Source organism: Arvicanthis niloticus, chromosome 7 (genome assembly GCF_011762505.2).
Source record: "Arvicanthis niloticus isolate mArvNil1 chromosome 7, mArvNil1.pat.X, whole genome shotgun sequence".
In the NCBI taxonomy this organism is placed as follows: Eukaryota; Metazoa; Chordata; class Mammalia; order Rodentia; family Muridae; genus Arvicanthis; species Arvicanthis niloticus.
Genome location: NC_047664.1, coordinates 35198547 through 35214467, shown reverse-complemented (window position 1 = coordinate 35214467; position 15921 = coordinate 35198547). Strand labels below are relative to the sequence as shown.

General features: G+C 46.1%; 1 non-coding gene and 1 pseudogene across 1 annotated transcript; one reads left to right on the top strand and one right to left on the bottom strand.

Moving 5' to 3' along the window:
- Positions 1–3355: 3355 nt before the first annotated feature.
- LOC117713204 (small nucleolar RNA SNORA17) lies at positions 3356–3487 on the bottom strand. The gene has a single exon (XR_004607383.1). It is a non-coding gene; the product is annotated as a small nucleolar RNA SNORA17 (small nucleolar RNA).
- An 8780-nt stretch (positions 3488–12267) lies between these two features.
- On the top strand, positions 12268–13783 carry LOC117712498 (uncharacterized; annotated as a pseudogene).
- Positions 13784–15921: the final 2138 nt, after the last annotated feature.

Genomic DNA, 15921 nt, shown 5'->3' with positions numbered 1-15921 from the left:
GAAAGGGGGGCTGGGAATGAAAGGGGACAGAGGGCGAGATGAAGCCAAGACAAAGTTCTCTGATCAAGGCTCAAAGCTTTAATGTTCAGCTCTCAATTTAAAGGGGAAGGTCCAACCCACAACCCCTCCTGGTTTCAGCTAGAGATGGGTGGGATAATCCATAATCCATTCTAGGTCACAGCCAGAGATGTCTCAAGGCAAGCCCAGGGGCAGTTCTGCTTCTGTGTTCTACAACCTAGGTGGGTAACTCCACCTAGATCCTTATCACTTGGTCTGTTGTGGTAAGCAAGGTCTCTCAGGCCTGCTCAAGGCTAGGGGAAGGGCACAATGTATGTCAAATAATTCCCAACTGTTTAACTCTGAGATTTAAGAAACTAAAAGAAAAAAAAATAATAAAAACTAATATATGCCGGGCAGTGGTGGTGCACGCCTTTAATCCCAGCACTTGGGAGGCAGAGGCAGGCAGATTTCTGAGTTCGAGGCCAGCCTGGTCTACAGAGTGAGTTCTGGGATTACACAGAGAAACCCTGTCTCAAAAAACAAAAACAAAAAACCCAACAAAACAAAACAAAAAAACTAATATATTTTCGTTGCCAATTTTAAAAGAAGATTTTTTTTTTTTAAGTTACGTGTTTGTGAGTGAGTGAAGACGCCTGTGGAGGCCAGGAGTTATGAGACTTCCCTGGAGAGTTGGGGTTTCAGGTGGGTGTGGGCTACCCCGTGTGAATGATGGGGACTGAACTCTAGTCCTCTGTGAGAACAGTACAAGCTCTTAACCTTGTGTCATCTCGCCAGCCCCTGTAGCTGCTGGTTTTTTATCCAGATCAATTGTGGACGTTTCTTATCCAGCCTCAGCCCCAGTGAGCTTCGAACAATGCCATTTGATCAACTCCTTTTGATAGGTGATAGACATTTACACAGCAAGGGGAGGGAAAAGAGACGTTCTGCTGTGCAACTTCAGGATGGGAAAAGAAACATCTTAGATTACTATCTTGTCTTGTCATGCTATGCCTTTTTATTATATGACTTAGAATATGTGCACTCTATTAATATGTTATAGATGCGTAATAATGAATATGATATATAGCTGGGCCATTTGTATTTTAAATCAAAATTGGGCTATAAATCTCTTTTTCAAAGATTGTTTTAAAAACCATTTTATTGATTTGTTGTGAACCTCACATCATGCACCCCAATCCCAGTCATCTCCCCCTCCCCTTGTACCTGCCCTCCACCCTTGCAACCCGCCCCCCAGAGGAAAAAAATTCATGGGAGCTGTAATGTGTCACAACGAATCCCACAGTAGACCCTTCTGTCCACACTTCTTTGCTTACAAGTGTTCATTGCAATGGCTCTTTGGTCTGGTCTGAGGCCTTTGGCTTCTGCTACTCTATCAATACTGGAACCTCATGGGGACTCCTCTAGGATATCCTGTTGTTGCCCTGTGTCATGGAGAGCCTGTAGTTTGGGATCTGTAGGACTGACCCCCTCATGCATTCCAGCAGTTCATTGGTGGGGTAGATATTGGGGTGGGTCAATTCAAAGCCCTGGATCTGGACCTGTGAGGTGTCAAAGATGGGCAGCCCACTGGTTCTCATGCTCTTCGAGCTGGCTTACCCCAAATCCCTGTAACCAGGGCCAGCTTTACCCAGCTGCCCAGGCGAGGAGCAGGACCTGCTCTCCTGAGTGCTGCAGCCAGTGAGGGACGTGGCCAGTTCTCCACTCTCATAATCCTGGGGCCAGCTTTCCCATCTGCCACAGATGTTGAGGGACAAGGGAGGGGAGGAGAGTGTTTCCCCCTTGTTCACACCACAGTTCAGCAGATAAGAGGCAGAGCTGGCTCTCATGTACTCACACTCTTGGGGCTGGCTCACCTGCAATCCCCACAGCCAAGGCCAGCTCTACTATGCTGCCCAGGCAAGGTTCAGGGCTAGCTCTCCTGTACTCATGACCCCAGGGCCAGCTCTCCTGACTGTCCTAGGTCACAAGAGGTGAGGGTGGGGGACGCTACCACATGGCAGACTAGAGGCAAGGCCAGCTCCCTCATATTCATACCCTGGGGGTTGGCTCACCTGCACATCCCCCCAACCCCCACCTCTGCCATCAGGGTTAGTTATAACACTGTCCAGGCGAGGTGCTGGACCTGCTCTCCCTAGTGCTGAGCAGGTTTGGGCAAAACAGCTCTCCTGCTTTCATGACCCTGTAGAGGCCAGTTCTCCCATGTCCAGTGTCCAGGGCAAAAAGAAGGAGAGGGGATCTCTCCCTTGCCAATGCCATGGCACAGCAGACTAGAGGCAGGGCTGACTTTCCCACACTCATGTCCTCTAGGTTGGCTCACCCACAACCTCCACATCTAGGGCTGGCTCTATTGTGCTGCCTGGGTGAGCTGCAGGACCTGCTCTTCCAAGCTGCCAGTGTTGAAGGACAAGGCCAGCTTTCCAGATCTCACAACCGCAGGGCTAGGTCTCTTACCTGCCTCAGGTGGTAAGGGGCAAGAGGGGAGGAGGGTGTCTCTCCCTTGTCCATCCCACCATAGGGAGATGAGTGGTAGGGCCAACCCTCTTTTATCCTTGGGGCTAGCAAACCTGCAATTCCCCCAATGTACAGACTGCTCTCCAAGTACTGCAGCTGGCTATAGGTGGGGCCAGCTCTCCTGTTCTCATGCCTCTAGGGCTAGCTCTCCAACAATGCCGGGTGATGGGTGGGGCCTGTTCTGCACAGCCTTCAGACATCAACATGTCCCCAGTGACAGTCCAGATCAGGGAAGAGACATCTGCCTGGCCTTTGGTGGTAACAGACCCCTGCTGCTGCGGGGCTAGGGACCCAGACATGGCCCTAGTGGCAGCACAGGTCAGAACCTCACCAGGTGGCATCATTGGCTACTCACATCAGGCTGTCTCTCATTACCCTTGAGCCTGTAGTTCTGCCTCTCTTCACTGTGCCCTCATCCTTCTGTTTCTCTTTCTCTTCCATTTCTCCACCACTCACTTGCTCCTCTTTGTGGCACCCGGGGTCTCTGAGTGTCTGAGCCATCTCAGGAGTGCTCTCGGGAGCTATGCTGTGCTCCTGCACTATGGCACCAGGTAGGGGTCATCTCGAGCATGGGGGTGGAAGTGTCAGGCTGGTGTTCATCTCAGGCCAGCTCCCTGTCCTGTGCCCTACGACACCGATCTGGTGGTCGTTTCAGGGTGCTTCCTCTACCTGCGAACACAGTGGCCATCTGTCTTAGACTCACTTTAGTCCTTGGCCTGTGGTCCCAGGTTCTTCTAGTCTCTGGCTTGCTTCCTGTCCTGGGAGTCTGTCCGGCCCTGCTTGACCCTGGAGTGGTGGTCATCTCAGGTTCACTTTTAAAGGGAATGTTGGGCTTCTCGTCATTCAGATGTTCACAGGTCAGAACACTGAGCATAGACATAGCCTCTCTCTTCTCTGCCACCTACTGACACACATGTGACACAACAGCCACACCGACAATGCCTCTAGGTGCAGGGGGCAAAAATCTTTATTTATTTATTTTTGTTTATTTGAAACAAGGTTTCTCTGCGTAGCCCTGGCTGTTCTGGAACTCAATCTGTAGACCAGGCTGGCCTTGAACCCAGAGATCTTCTTGCTACTGTCTCCTGAGTGCTGGGACTAAAAGCGTGCACCACCAGGATCCAGCTTACAAATTTTACAATTAGGGCTTCCCCAGAACAATGGGGCTGCCCTGTGCTGCTGATGGAGACGTGTGTGGCAGGAACATCAGAGGCTGCAGTCTGACAGTTGGGATGTACAGACTCTGTTACTGGATTAAGCTTTCTGAGAAAGAGCAAAAATCAATTAAATGTACAATGTGTGCTTTATAGATTCATATCCATGGCAAGACTTTTGGACAATAGTCTCAGCCAGTAACTCCTGTGTTGTTATTTCTCTTGATGTGTATATTGTGGGGTACTCACCAGAAAAGACTGCTCAGACATGGGTTTAAGATAATAGAAAGTATTTATCAGGTAGCCAGCAGCTACACTGGGTGTTAAGGAGCCCAGTGTAGCCCCGAGCTTTTCTCAGGGTAAGTTTTAAGTTCAAAATCCATGTTCTGGATTGATACACTCCAGTTAACAAGAACAGTTAGCCAGAAACAGAACTACAGAAGCTAAAAAGCAAGGTTAGTACATTCAGAGACTTTCCCAGAACTGTGGACTTTGATAGATTTGGTCTTTTGTTTTGGCAGAGGGTGCTGTCCACTTGCTGAGTTTTACAACATTAATGGTGCTTTCATCTTGGAGTCCATTGTCCTGGAACCTGGGAGGTGTGGGGGGGAGTCATCTAAGGTCTAGGGCACTGGTACAGGTAGTGGTTAATGCAGAGGGTCAAGGCTGTTCAAATGCAAACATAGAGGTATTAAAGACAGGGAAGGTCATTCTTACTGTAGGGTCTAGACCAGATGGGGGTTGACCCTTGGGGTAAAGGGAGCACTTACCTGTTCTGACCCGGCTGGAGCTGGAGTCCTTGGAAGAGTGTTGTCTTTTCCTGGGTGTTTTCACCATCTGAGCTGAAATGTGATTGTGGGATAAGGTGAGGGCATCATGGAAAACCTTCAGCTGCACACCACATGGCTAGTCCATCCTGGACACCCAAGCATAGACCCAAACAATACTGCCCTGCTCTTGCCCACAGTCAGGAAGTCTAGGGTCCCAGATGCCTCCAAAGCTCTTAGGGCCATGCCAAGGAGAACTCCGGTCTCACCACTTGGAACCCTCACCCTTCTGGAATTGCTGTCTGATTGGCTGGACCTCCACTTACTTTTACTTGGCTCTGATCAGAAAGTCAGAGAGTTTAGATGACAGAGTGACCTGACTATCCTCTAGCCTGTGACTGACACCCCCTACCCCCAAGCTGTGTAATTCCTTCTGTGAACTCAGAGTTCTCTCCCTGTTTCAAGGAGCATATCCTTATCTCTTGGATTCTATTTGCTAGAACCTTTCCTTACTGGTTATTTTCTTACTCTGTCCCTGAGACAATTTCAGTTCTGCTTTCCTCTTTTTCTGTTTTAAACTTAATTTTATTTTGCTACACTATTTCATGATGTGTCCAAGTAAACATTTTTTTTTAAATTTCTTCTCTTTTCTCTTAAGTTTCATACAGGTATACAATGTATCTTGTCCATCCCCGCTCCCACTCTCTCTCCCTCCTCTTCCCTTCTCCAAACATCTAGCATCTACCTCTGAGCTTCAGATCTTTAAAAAAAAAAGATTCACTTTTATTTTTATTTATGTGTCTGTGTGCCCGTGTCTGTGTCACTTGTATTGAATATATTTGCAAGACAAGTAGAGGGTGCCACTGTACCTTGAGGTAAAATTTCAGGTGGTTTTGAGGTGCCACAAGGCTCTTGGGAACAGAACTCTGATCCTCATAGTGCAGCAAGCCTCTTAAGCTGGCCACCGTCTCTAGTCTCATGCTAGATTAATTAATTAATTAACTAACTAATTAATTTGAGACTGGGAATTTCTATGGAGCCTAGGCTGTCTTGGGACTTGCTGTGTAGTCCAGGATGTCCTTGATATCACATAGTTCTAGCCTCTGCCTCCATTGTGCTGCATTAAATGTATGTGCAAGCTGGCCCAGTTCCCTTGCAAGGTTTTTTTTTTGTTTGTTTGTTTATGGTTTTTTTTTTTTTCTGAGATAAAATTTATCTGTGTTTTGGAACTTACTCTGCAGACAAAGCTTGCTGCTGCCCAAACTGCCCCATGTTGGGGGCCAAAATGTCGTGGACTGCTCTGTCAGTGTTGGAACCCGCACTGCCAAAAGCCTTGGGGGCTAAGTTGTTCTGGCTTGTACTGCCCAAAGCTGCTCTGGTCTGCGGATTGGAGTTCAGCAAGAGAGAGAGAGAGTGAGGACAGATCGAAGAATGGAGACCAGACAGAGTGTGATTCAATCCTGTTAGTTCTTCAGTCTTCTTCTCTTCAAGTTCCTAGTTCCTAGTACCAAGTCTCAGGTCCTAATTCTTAGTTCTAGTTGCTAGTCTCTTTCCCAGTTCAAGTTCTTTCTCCAAGTGCTAAGCGCCTAATAATAGTTGCCTGTCTGAGTCTCAAGTGCCTATTCCAAGTGCCTAATACTTAATAATAATAATTTAATATGTCTCACTTCTAAGCCATGCCTTTAAGTCACACCTTTAAGTCATGCCCTTAGGTCTTGTCTCTAAATCTGATCTTTAAGTCACACCCTTAAGTCACACACCTTTAAGTCTCACACACACAAGGGAAATCCTGGGTATCTAAAACAAGATGTTATCAGAGTGTGCTCAGCTGTTGAAGGCTTTTGTAATCAAGTCTCTTGTTGGGGTATGTGGCTCAAGATGGCTGCAAAGATGATAGCCACCTTCTGTTGGCTCCCCACAGGTCCCCCTTTTAAAATTTTTTTCAAAAGGGAAGGCTGGGTAAACTTACAGAAACCATGTCTGTCTTAGGTTGGAACAAAGGACCCCAGCCTCCCTTTCCTGTCTTTGGATACTCAACAGCCATTGGTTGAGCTCTTGTCTTAGGATGGTGAGGCCTCCCTTTTTAGGGGCAAGGGTCTTGAAGTGTTCTCTTACCCATCATTGACTATCTGGCTTAGTGCATAAGTTAGGGGATAATCCTTGTTAGTCTTGATGACAGAGGTTTTACAATCCCCTACTTCCAGCCTGTAATAATGGACCTGTATGGGTTTTGTACAAAAGCCATCAGTTTGGTGAACAGCATAGACCCGAGAGACAAGAGACTTAACAATGCCTGAATAGTCAGTATAACAGCAACACTCTTTTTTAAGGGCAACACATAACTCCCTCTGTCTGAGGAGTAAAAAGTTTAAGCCTCTTCTACTCTGTTTACAAATGTGTTATAGCATAATCTAAATCTATAGAAACACAGAACTGATCATAGTTTTGATCTTAACAAAACAAATAAGGAAATCCCTGTTCCTGCTCTAGTCAGTCTCAAACCTATAAAACAACTATAGTAACTGTGGTAGTGGGTTTTCTCCTGGGTTTAAACAATGCTCTCCACTAAATCATAAGTTGGGGAACCAAGAGTCCGATAGAGCCACCCTGGAGGTACGGTGGTGATGTCTCCTTCCACAATGAGGACTTCCCAAGTCAGGTTTGCTGGTTGATCTATTCTAGTTTGAAGGCAATTGAGAAGCATCTTCATGTTTTCTGCAAAGAAAAAATGCGCTTCTCAGGGGGTTTCTCCTCCCTGGATTTGTTATTGTTGTCTATTTGTTTAATCAGTCTCTCTGGCAGCTGGCGTGCAGCATCTGCAGTTTGGGAATATATGCAGACAGAACCTCTTCCCCAGATAAGCACTGGATCTGGCCCACTCCAGGTTCCAGTTAATGGGTCTTCTGATAGGACTGTTGTAAAATTCTTTTTGGTATCAGGATGCCAGGATCTATCTGCAGTGAATTTTCATTCAGAATCCAAAGTTAAAAAGTTTAAAATAAAGAGCGTGTGATGAAGGATATTTCTGGGGGATCCCTTGGTAGGGTACCATTCCCCCTTTTTAATTTTTTCAAATTGACATTTAATGGTTTGATGTGCCCTTTCTACCATACCTTGGCCCTGTGGATTATATGGAATACCCGTTTTATGTAGTATTCCCAATTTTTCACAGAATTGGTGGAAACTGGAGCTTGTATAACCTGGGCCATTGTCAGTCTTTATCTGTTTAGGCACACCCAATACAGCAATTGTAGCAAGCATATGAGCAATCACATGCTTGCTTGCTTCTCCAGACTGTAATATCGCATAATGAAACCACTGTATGTATCTATACATACATGTATATATTTTTGATTGCCAAATTCATTATAATGAGTAACATCCATTACCATGGACCTCAACAGGATGAGTAATCCCTTCTTCACCTTTTCCTAATCCTTTCCCTGGGAGAAAATCCAGAGTTTACCATTTGAGCCATGATTACTTCATTAGGGCTGCACATAATCAATCCCAACTGGGATAACAGATCTCTGCCCCAGAGATTAATAGGAAGGCCTGGGATGACATAGGGTTGTATATTCCCTGTATTACCTTCTTTATCTTTCCATGTCAGCACCTTAGAGCTTTGTTGTGGATTTTGACTTTGGCCAATACCCCTTAGATTGGTTAAGGTTGGGGTCAGAGGCCAGGTGGCAGGCCAATCACTTTGTTATAGGATAGTCACATCAGCTCCTGTGTCAACCAAGCTGTGGAATGCCTTTCCATCCAGCCATAGTGTCATCATAGGTTTTGTTTAACTATAGGCCATACCCAGTATGCATCAGAGGAACCAAAACCTTGATCCCCTATCTTAGGACTCTTATATTTGTGATTAGTAGGGTACAATGGAAGTAACAATAGTTGAGCTATCCTCTTTCCTGTAGGAATGGCAACTATATTCTGAATTGCCTGTGCCATTACGTTAATCTCACCTTGATAATCATTGTCTATTACTGCAGGAAAAAATTGTAGTCCCTGCATAGTAGTACTGCTTCTTCCCACTATCAGGCCAAACACATTTGGACAGAGTGGTCCAAAGACTCCAGTGGGTAAGGCCTGAGGTCCCATTTCTGGGTTAAAACTCTGTGGGTGGAAGAACTGAGATCTAGTCCTGTGCTTCCTGGTGTTGCTCGACTAAGTTCTAAAAGGGATTGGTGTTTGCTGGTAAGAAACTGACTGCTCCATAAGCCTGTTTTGGCTTGCTTTGGTTCGGGGCCTGCTGTTGGCTCCCCACAAAAGCTGGCCTCAAACTCACAGAGATCGGCCTGTCTCTGCCTCCCTACTTCTGGGATTAAAGGCATGGTCCACCACTAACCAGCTCCCATGCTAGTTTTTTTTTTTTTAAGGTTTATTTCTTCATTTAATGTATATGAGTACACTGTTGCTGTCTTCAGACACAGCAGAAGAGGGCATCAGACCCCATTACAGATGCTTTCAAGCCACCATGTGTGTTGAGAACCACACTAGCCCACGTTCGGGCGACAAAAATGTTGAGGCCCGAGTTGCCCCACTTTGGGCGGCCAAAAATGTTGTGGCCCTCTCCACTCCACGATTGGCGGCCACTGTTTCCTGGCCCAAGCTGCTGCTCCGCTCTGGTCTGCAGGTCAGGGTTCAGCAAGAGAGAGAGTGAGGACAGACTCAAAGAATGGAGACCAGACAGAGTGTGATTCATTCCCGTTTACTCTTCAGTCTCTCTTCCTAGTCCAATTCACAAGTCTTGAGTTCCTAGTTCCTAGTTCTTAGTTGTACTCCTCCTAGTTCCTAGTTGTACTCCTAGTTGTTCTCTTCCAAGTGTCTAATGTCTATTCCTACTCCTAGTATCTGAATCTCTGTTACTCCAAATTGTTCTGAACTCTCCTGTCGGCCTCTCGCCTTTTATATGTGTCACTTCTAAGCCATGCCTTTTGGTCACGCCTTTAAGTCATGCCCTTAGGTCCTGTCTCTAAATCTGATCTCTAAGTCACACATTTAAGTCACACACCTTTAATCTCACACACCTTTAATCTCACACACCCAAGGAAAGTCCTGGGTATCCAAAGCAAGATGTTATTAGAGTGTGCTCAACTGTTGTAGGCTATTATAATACAAGTCTCATGTCAGGATATATGGTTCAAGATGGCTGCAAAGCTGATAGCCGCTTTCTGCTAAAAGTTGGCTCCCAACACAGGTGGTTGCTGGGAATTGAAATCAGGACCTCTGAAAGAGCAGTCAGTGCTCTTAACCACTGAGCCATCTCTCCAGACTGTGCTGGTATTTTTTAATTCTCTTGATTTGTGGAGGTCTTGATCACATAACCATGGCTGCTGAGAGTTTGTATAGAATAGCCATGTGCTGTCCAGAAGCCAGCCTTCTACAGCATTCTTCTCTGTCCTCTGGCTCTTACAGTCCTTCCCTCCACCCTCCTTCCCCTGATGCTCCCAGAGCCTTGATGGGGAGGGTTGGTGTAGATATCCCGCCCACAGATGATCATTCATGGTCTCTTTTTTCAGCATTTGAACAGCTTTGACTCCTCATTAACCTCCAGCCTCTGCAACAAAAAACTTCTCTGATCAAGGGTGAGAGCCACACACATCTATGGAGACAAACACACAGAAGTGCTTAGACAGCAGTTAAAAAACATGGCCTCCCAGGGAAACACTATTCATTCATATCCTATGTGGATGCATGATGTCGAGTGACCACGATCGACTTTAAGGAATTACACGGTGAAAGAAAGCTTGATTGTTGTCTGAGACTGGCCTAATTTGTTTAATATGAGTATTCCCAACTCGACCCAGTTTTCTTACAGGGTGTGAGGTCATTCTTCTTTGTGGATGGGAAAGATTCCATTGAACTACACACCACATGTTCTTTATCCATTTCCATCTCTTGGGACACCTAGATTGGCCCCATAACTTGTTATGAAGGGTTGCTCTGCAGGAAACCTTAGCATGTATTCATCTCTAAGGAGCAGGGGGCTTTTGCATCAGTACTCAGAAGCGGTGTAGATGCTTCATGTGGTTTCAGTCTTAACGATCCTTCCATGGAATCCAAAATCAGGGATAATTAAAATCATCTCTACACTCAGTGAGGCACCTCTGGTTCTCACCGTAATTACTGCTAAGCCCTAAAAATTCTAATTCTACCTGGGTTGAGGAGGGAGATGGGTAGCAAGTATGCACTACAGACTCCTTGTAGGAGAAGGGTTTAGGATTGACAATTATTATTATTATCTGCAAAAAGACAGAGAACTGGCCCATGAGGAAATGAATGGCCAAGTGTTGACATTCAAAATGGGTTTTCAGGAGAAAGGACCAAGGGCTTGGAGAGGGTGAAAGCAGTCCTGGGGAAGGGCAAACATGGAGGGCAGGCCCCAGCACAGGGAGGGGACAGTGGGCTCCCAGAACACTGTGAAGAGTGGGGCTGAGGTGAGGGGAAGTCTTTGTCTTCCCTGACTGACTGGCTGGCTGACTTCCTTACTTTCTCCCTTTCTCTTGAGATTGGTCTGTCTGTACCCAAGACTTGTCTCAGCTTGTGGTTGTTTAACCTCTTCTGCTTTTCTGCTTGAGGTTTGGTGCCCCATCCTCAGTATTTGATAAACTCTTGGAGTTGGTGGACTCAATTCAGTTCAATCACATTTGAACTAATTAACTTGATTGGTTTTAATTTTGGGTGTGGTGGTTCAGGCCTTTAATCTCTCCAGAGACACAGGAGGCAGAGACCAGAGAACTCTCTGTATTTCAGGCCAACCTGGTTTACAAAGTGAGTTCCAGGACAAATGGGGCTACAGTGAGACCATGTATCAAAAAAGAGGGGGTACATTTGACACTTACAGCCATCTCTGTCTGTTTAGATTATCACGTTCAGCGTCTTTAAGCCAACATTTGCAACCTTCTGTTTGTCATTGCTAAGGATACACATATACTGTCATTATAATGGTGATTTAATTTAGTGTCTGAGAAGGCTTGTCCATGTCTAAGACATTTCTTGGTGAAAAGAGGAGGAAGAACTAGTGGTGGAGTGCCCTGCCATGCTGTCCACTGTCTCTTTGTCCCTGGCTTTGACATCCACCTTGGCTCATTATGTAAAGACATCACAAATGCCTCATCATTATCTGAGACTCAAGTCCATGAAAAAAAGATTTTTTTTCCTTAGACAAGGAGGGAATTTTACAGCCAAGGAGAGAGACCTGCCACCAAAGGGACTTACAAAAGGCATCTGTAGCAGGTTAGCATCGACTTGACTATATCAGGAAGTCACTAAAACATAAACCCGTCTGGGCACACCTGTGAGTGATTGTCACTTAATTAAATCATTTGAAGTGGGAAGGCCCACTTCTATTCTGGATCTCTGAGCTGGGGGCACACACCTTTAATCCTGATCTTTGGGTAGACCCACCCTAATCCAGGCCACACCTTCTGCCTGAGGCCTATATAAAGAACAAGAAAGGTGGAAGCCTCTGTCTTTGCCAGCTTGCTCTCCCCTTTCTAGCAAGTATCTTCCTCCATTGGTCTTGCATCAGACTCGCTTGGGATTCCAGCATATACTGAAGACCACCTTAGACACCCAGCCTTGTGAAGCGAACAATACTGGACTCTCAGATGTTCTGTTCACAAGCAGCCATTATTGGATTAGCCAGACCACTGCTTGTAAGTCTTTCTAATATAGATTTCTTTCCTCTGTGTGGAGAGAGACTCATTCTGTAAGTTCTGTTACTCTAGAGAACTCTGACAAATATGCTAACCATAATTCCTTCTGTTCAGGGAAGAGAGAAAGCCTTTCAGTTCAACCTGAGCATGGATTCAGAAACCCCCGATCTAGGCCCTTCCTGTCAACCACTGGACCTCCCTACTGGGCCACAAAGCACCTCTGATCAAAGGACATCAGGTGAGGAGAAGCAACTGAGAGAAAATGGGGAGACACTGGCTTCCCATTGCAGTGCAAACAAAGCTCAGGTTTTGGGGTGCATTGGACAGGGGAGGGAAGAGGGCTAGATTCCAGCCACAGAGCTGTGATGATTTAGAAGGGTGGGTAGGAATGGCATAAAATGGTGGACAGTGGTCGTCTGAAGGAAAATAGGATAAACTCCTTCAAACTGTGAGCTCACAGAAGGAATTATGTACCTGGTTGGTCAGTCACAGGCTACAGGATAGTCAGGTCACTCTGTCATCTAAACTGTCTCTGGCTTCAGGATCAGAACCAAGTAAAAATGAGCAGATGTCCAGCCAATGAGACAGCAATTCCAGAAAGCACACTGAAGGATCAGATAGGTTTTGGTTATTCTAGGGTGAGGGTTCCAAGTGGTGAGACAGGAGATCTCCTTGGCACAGCCCTAAGAGCTTTGGAGGTATCCGGGTCCCTAGACTTCCTGACTGTGGGCAAAAGCTGGACAGTATTGTTTGGGTCCATGCTTGGGTCTCCAGGATGGACTAGCCATGTGGTGTGCAGCTGAAGGTTTTCGATGACGCCCTCACCTTATCCCACAATCACATTTCAGCTCAGATGGTGAAAGCACCCAGGAAAAGACGACACTCTTCCAAGGACTCTAGCTCCAGCTGGGTCAGAACAGGTAAGTGCTCCCTTTACCCCAAGGGTCAACCCTCATCTGCCTTATACAAGGCTCAGGCAGGCAAGTGGCTGGGTACCTCAGAGCACTTAAGAGAGGCCAGGGTCTCAGTGCATGTGGGATCTGAGAAGGAATTCAGCCCTGCCCAGTGTGGAGGCTGACATGCATGGGAAGGAATGGCCATCAGCTTCCAGGCTCTGGAGGCTCTAGAGGCTCTAGAGGAGGGTCTGCAGTGTGGAGGATGGAACTTTCCTGGTCCTTCTCTCACTCTCAGGGTTTTCCATAGGAAATGAGAGCAGCTCTCCTGTGAAAAAGAGACTCAAGACTTCAGTAAAGAAAGCTGAGCCAAAAGCCAATGGCCACCAAGATGGATTAGCCCATTGCCCAGAGCCTAGGGACACAGACCCACCACCAATTCGGAAGAGCCTGGTGAACTTTCTTCGAGGGAAGTCTGAGGAGATTTATGGAGACACAGTCCAGATGCAGGCTCAGCAGGATGGTTCTGGTTCCCTGCTCACCCACGAGCAGCTCTCTCAGCTCAGACAGCTCTCAGATTCTCTGACTGCCATGATGCACACCTTCTACAGCATGGCCAACCAGGCAGGCTTTGGCTTCCCTGCTGAAGGCTGGCTTGTCCCAGCCCCCATGTTTTCCCCTCGGAGCTGCCTGGCAAGGAATCTCAGAGTCCTTTGTTGGAGAGAGGAGAGAAGACCACAGATCCTGTCAGTTCATCGGACAAGTCCTGAGCCAAGGCCATGAGACCCTCCTAAGTAGAGTTACACTCTGAGACAACAAAGGACCACTCCACCTCCCTGTCAACACAACCTGTAGCATTCACCCTCTGTGTTCACATGTAACAGGCACATCGATGAGAAGAAGAGTTTGAAGTGTTTACTCAGGATTATGAACTGTGTTTCACTGGGATCTAGGATTCAAGTGCTAAGTGAACAGTCAATCCTTACTTTCTTTGGATATTGTGCTCAAGTGTGTGATGGATTTGTGTACCTGTACTGTAGACTGTGACAAATAAGTATTGATTTACCAGAAAATGCTGTAGTTCTTCAGTCTCTTCATTTAGTGCGAGGGGGCAGATACCAGACATCTTGGAGTATATTCCTTGTAGCCCATAATCAGCCCTTCGCATTGCCTGTCTCCCCTTCTGCCAGCCCCCTTCTGATTTTATATTAAATATGTCTTTATTTTTGAGAAAGTAATGAGACATTGTACATAGCACTTACTTTGCATATCAGTGATCTAAACTACTTGTCTTCATGTTCTGTGATAATACAGAAAATATTCAGCATCAATAATCACATAAACTAATTATCTGTAATAAATTTAAATAAAACTAATCTTGTCTTTTGTTTTTTTATGATTTTATAATAGCACATTTCACAGTGCGTATTAATGAGTTTATATTAGACTATTGTAATTGTTAGTATTATCAACTGACAGGATCCTGAATCACTTAGGAGACAAGTCTCTGGCCATGTGATAGGGATTATTCAGGTCAGACTGTATGGGTGAGAAGGTTTCCCCTAAAAGTGGGTTGGGTGATTTTCTGTTTCATGCCCTCTGAGGCCAGTTCTCCCATGCTGCCCTGGCTAGGGGCATGTCATCTCTTCTGGGACCTTGCCACTTTATGGCATTAGAGGGGTGGGACAGGTTCTCCTGCTCTTGATCACACTCTCCCATGCTGTTCAAGTGAGGGGTGGGGTCTGATCTGCTTAGCCCTTGGACCTGCATTTGCTCCTCAGTAGCAGTCTAGACCATGGCCATCCACATAGTCTTTTGTAGTATTCTGGGCCAGGAATGTCAACACAGACCCTTGCTTCTGCAGGGCCATGGACCCTGACATGGCCCTCACAGCAACATGGGCTAGGACATCGCCATGGCCTCAGGTGGCAGTGCAGGCTCCTCACATCAGGATGTCCCTCTCCACCCTTGAATCTCCAGTTCCACCTCTCTCCATAGTACACAAATGGTTCCACTCCTTTTTCTCTCTCATTTTTCTATCACATCTCTCATCATTCTTGCTCATTGTATCAGTGCCTTCACATGCCATGTCAGCCAGGACATCTTTTGAAAGTTAAGATGGAGCCAGGCCGTGGTGGCATGCACCTTTAATCCCAGCACTTGAGAGGTAGGGGCAGGTGGATTTCTGAGTTGGAGGCCAGCCTGGTCTACAGAGTGAGTTCCAGGACAGCCAGGGCTACACAGAGAAACCCTGTCTGGAAAAAAATCAAAAAAGAAAAACCAAAAAAAAAAAAAAAAAAAAAAAGAAAGAAAGAAAGAAAAAAGAAAGAAAGTTAAGATGGTTAACTGTCTAACCCAAAGATTCCAAAGGAAATAAGTCCCTTGCCAAAGTTAAATACAGCACAGAAGAATTGTAATTCAACCCACAGTTGTTCAGTCACATAGTTAAACCACCACAACCAACTACAGAGATGAGCAGATAGGCAATGGTGAGCAGCAAGTACAGCAGGACATATCCAGTCAGCCATGGGTCTCCACTCTGCAGGTCCTGCATTTCCTCCTTGACCAGGATGCAGCCCCAGGAGTCACATCCACACACACAGTGGTTGGTTTTCTCAAAGGAGGGGGGCAAGGTCGGACTGGCACTTGAGTTTGTTGTCGGGTCTATTGATGGACAGTGTGACTCACCATTTCCCAAGAAGTCCTGCAGAAGACTGGGTGAGGCCCAAGAGGATGTCTAGGTGCTTCTGTTGTGCCTGTGCCCCCAACAATTTCATTTCTGCTTTCCTTTTTTTTCCCTGTAATTTCATCTTAATTTAGCTTACATTATTTGGTGATACATCCAGGTAAAAATTTTTTAACATTTTACCCAAGTATACAATGTATCTTAGTAATATAAATCCCCTCC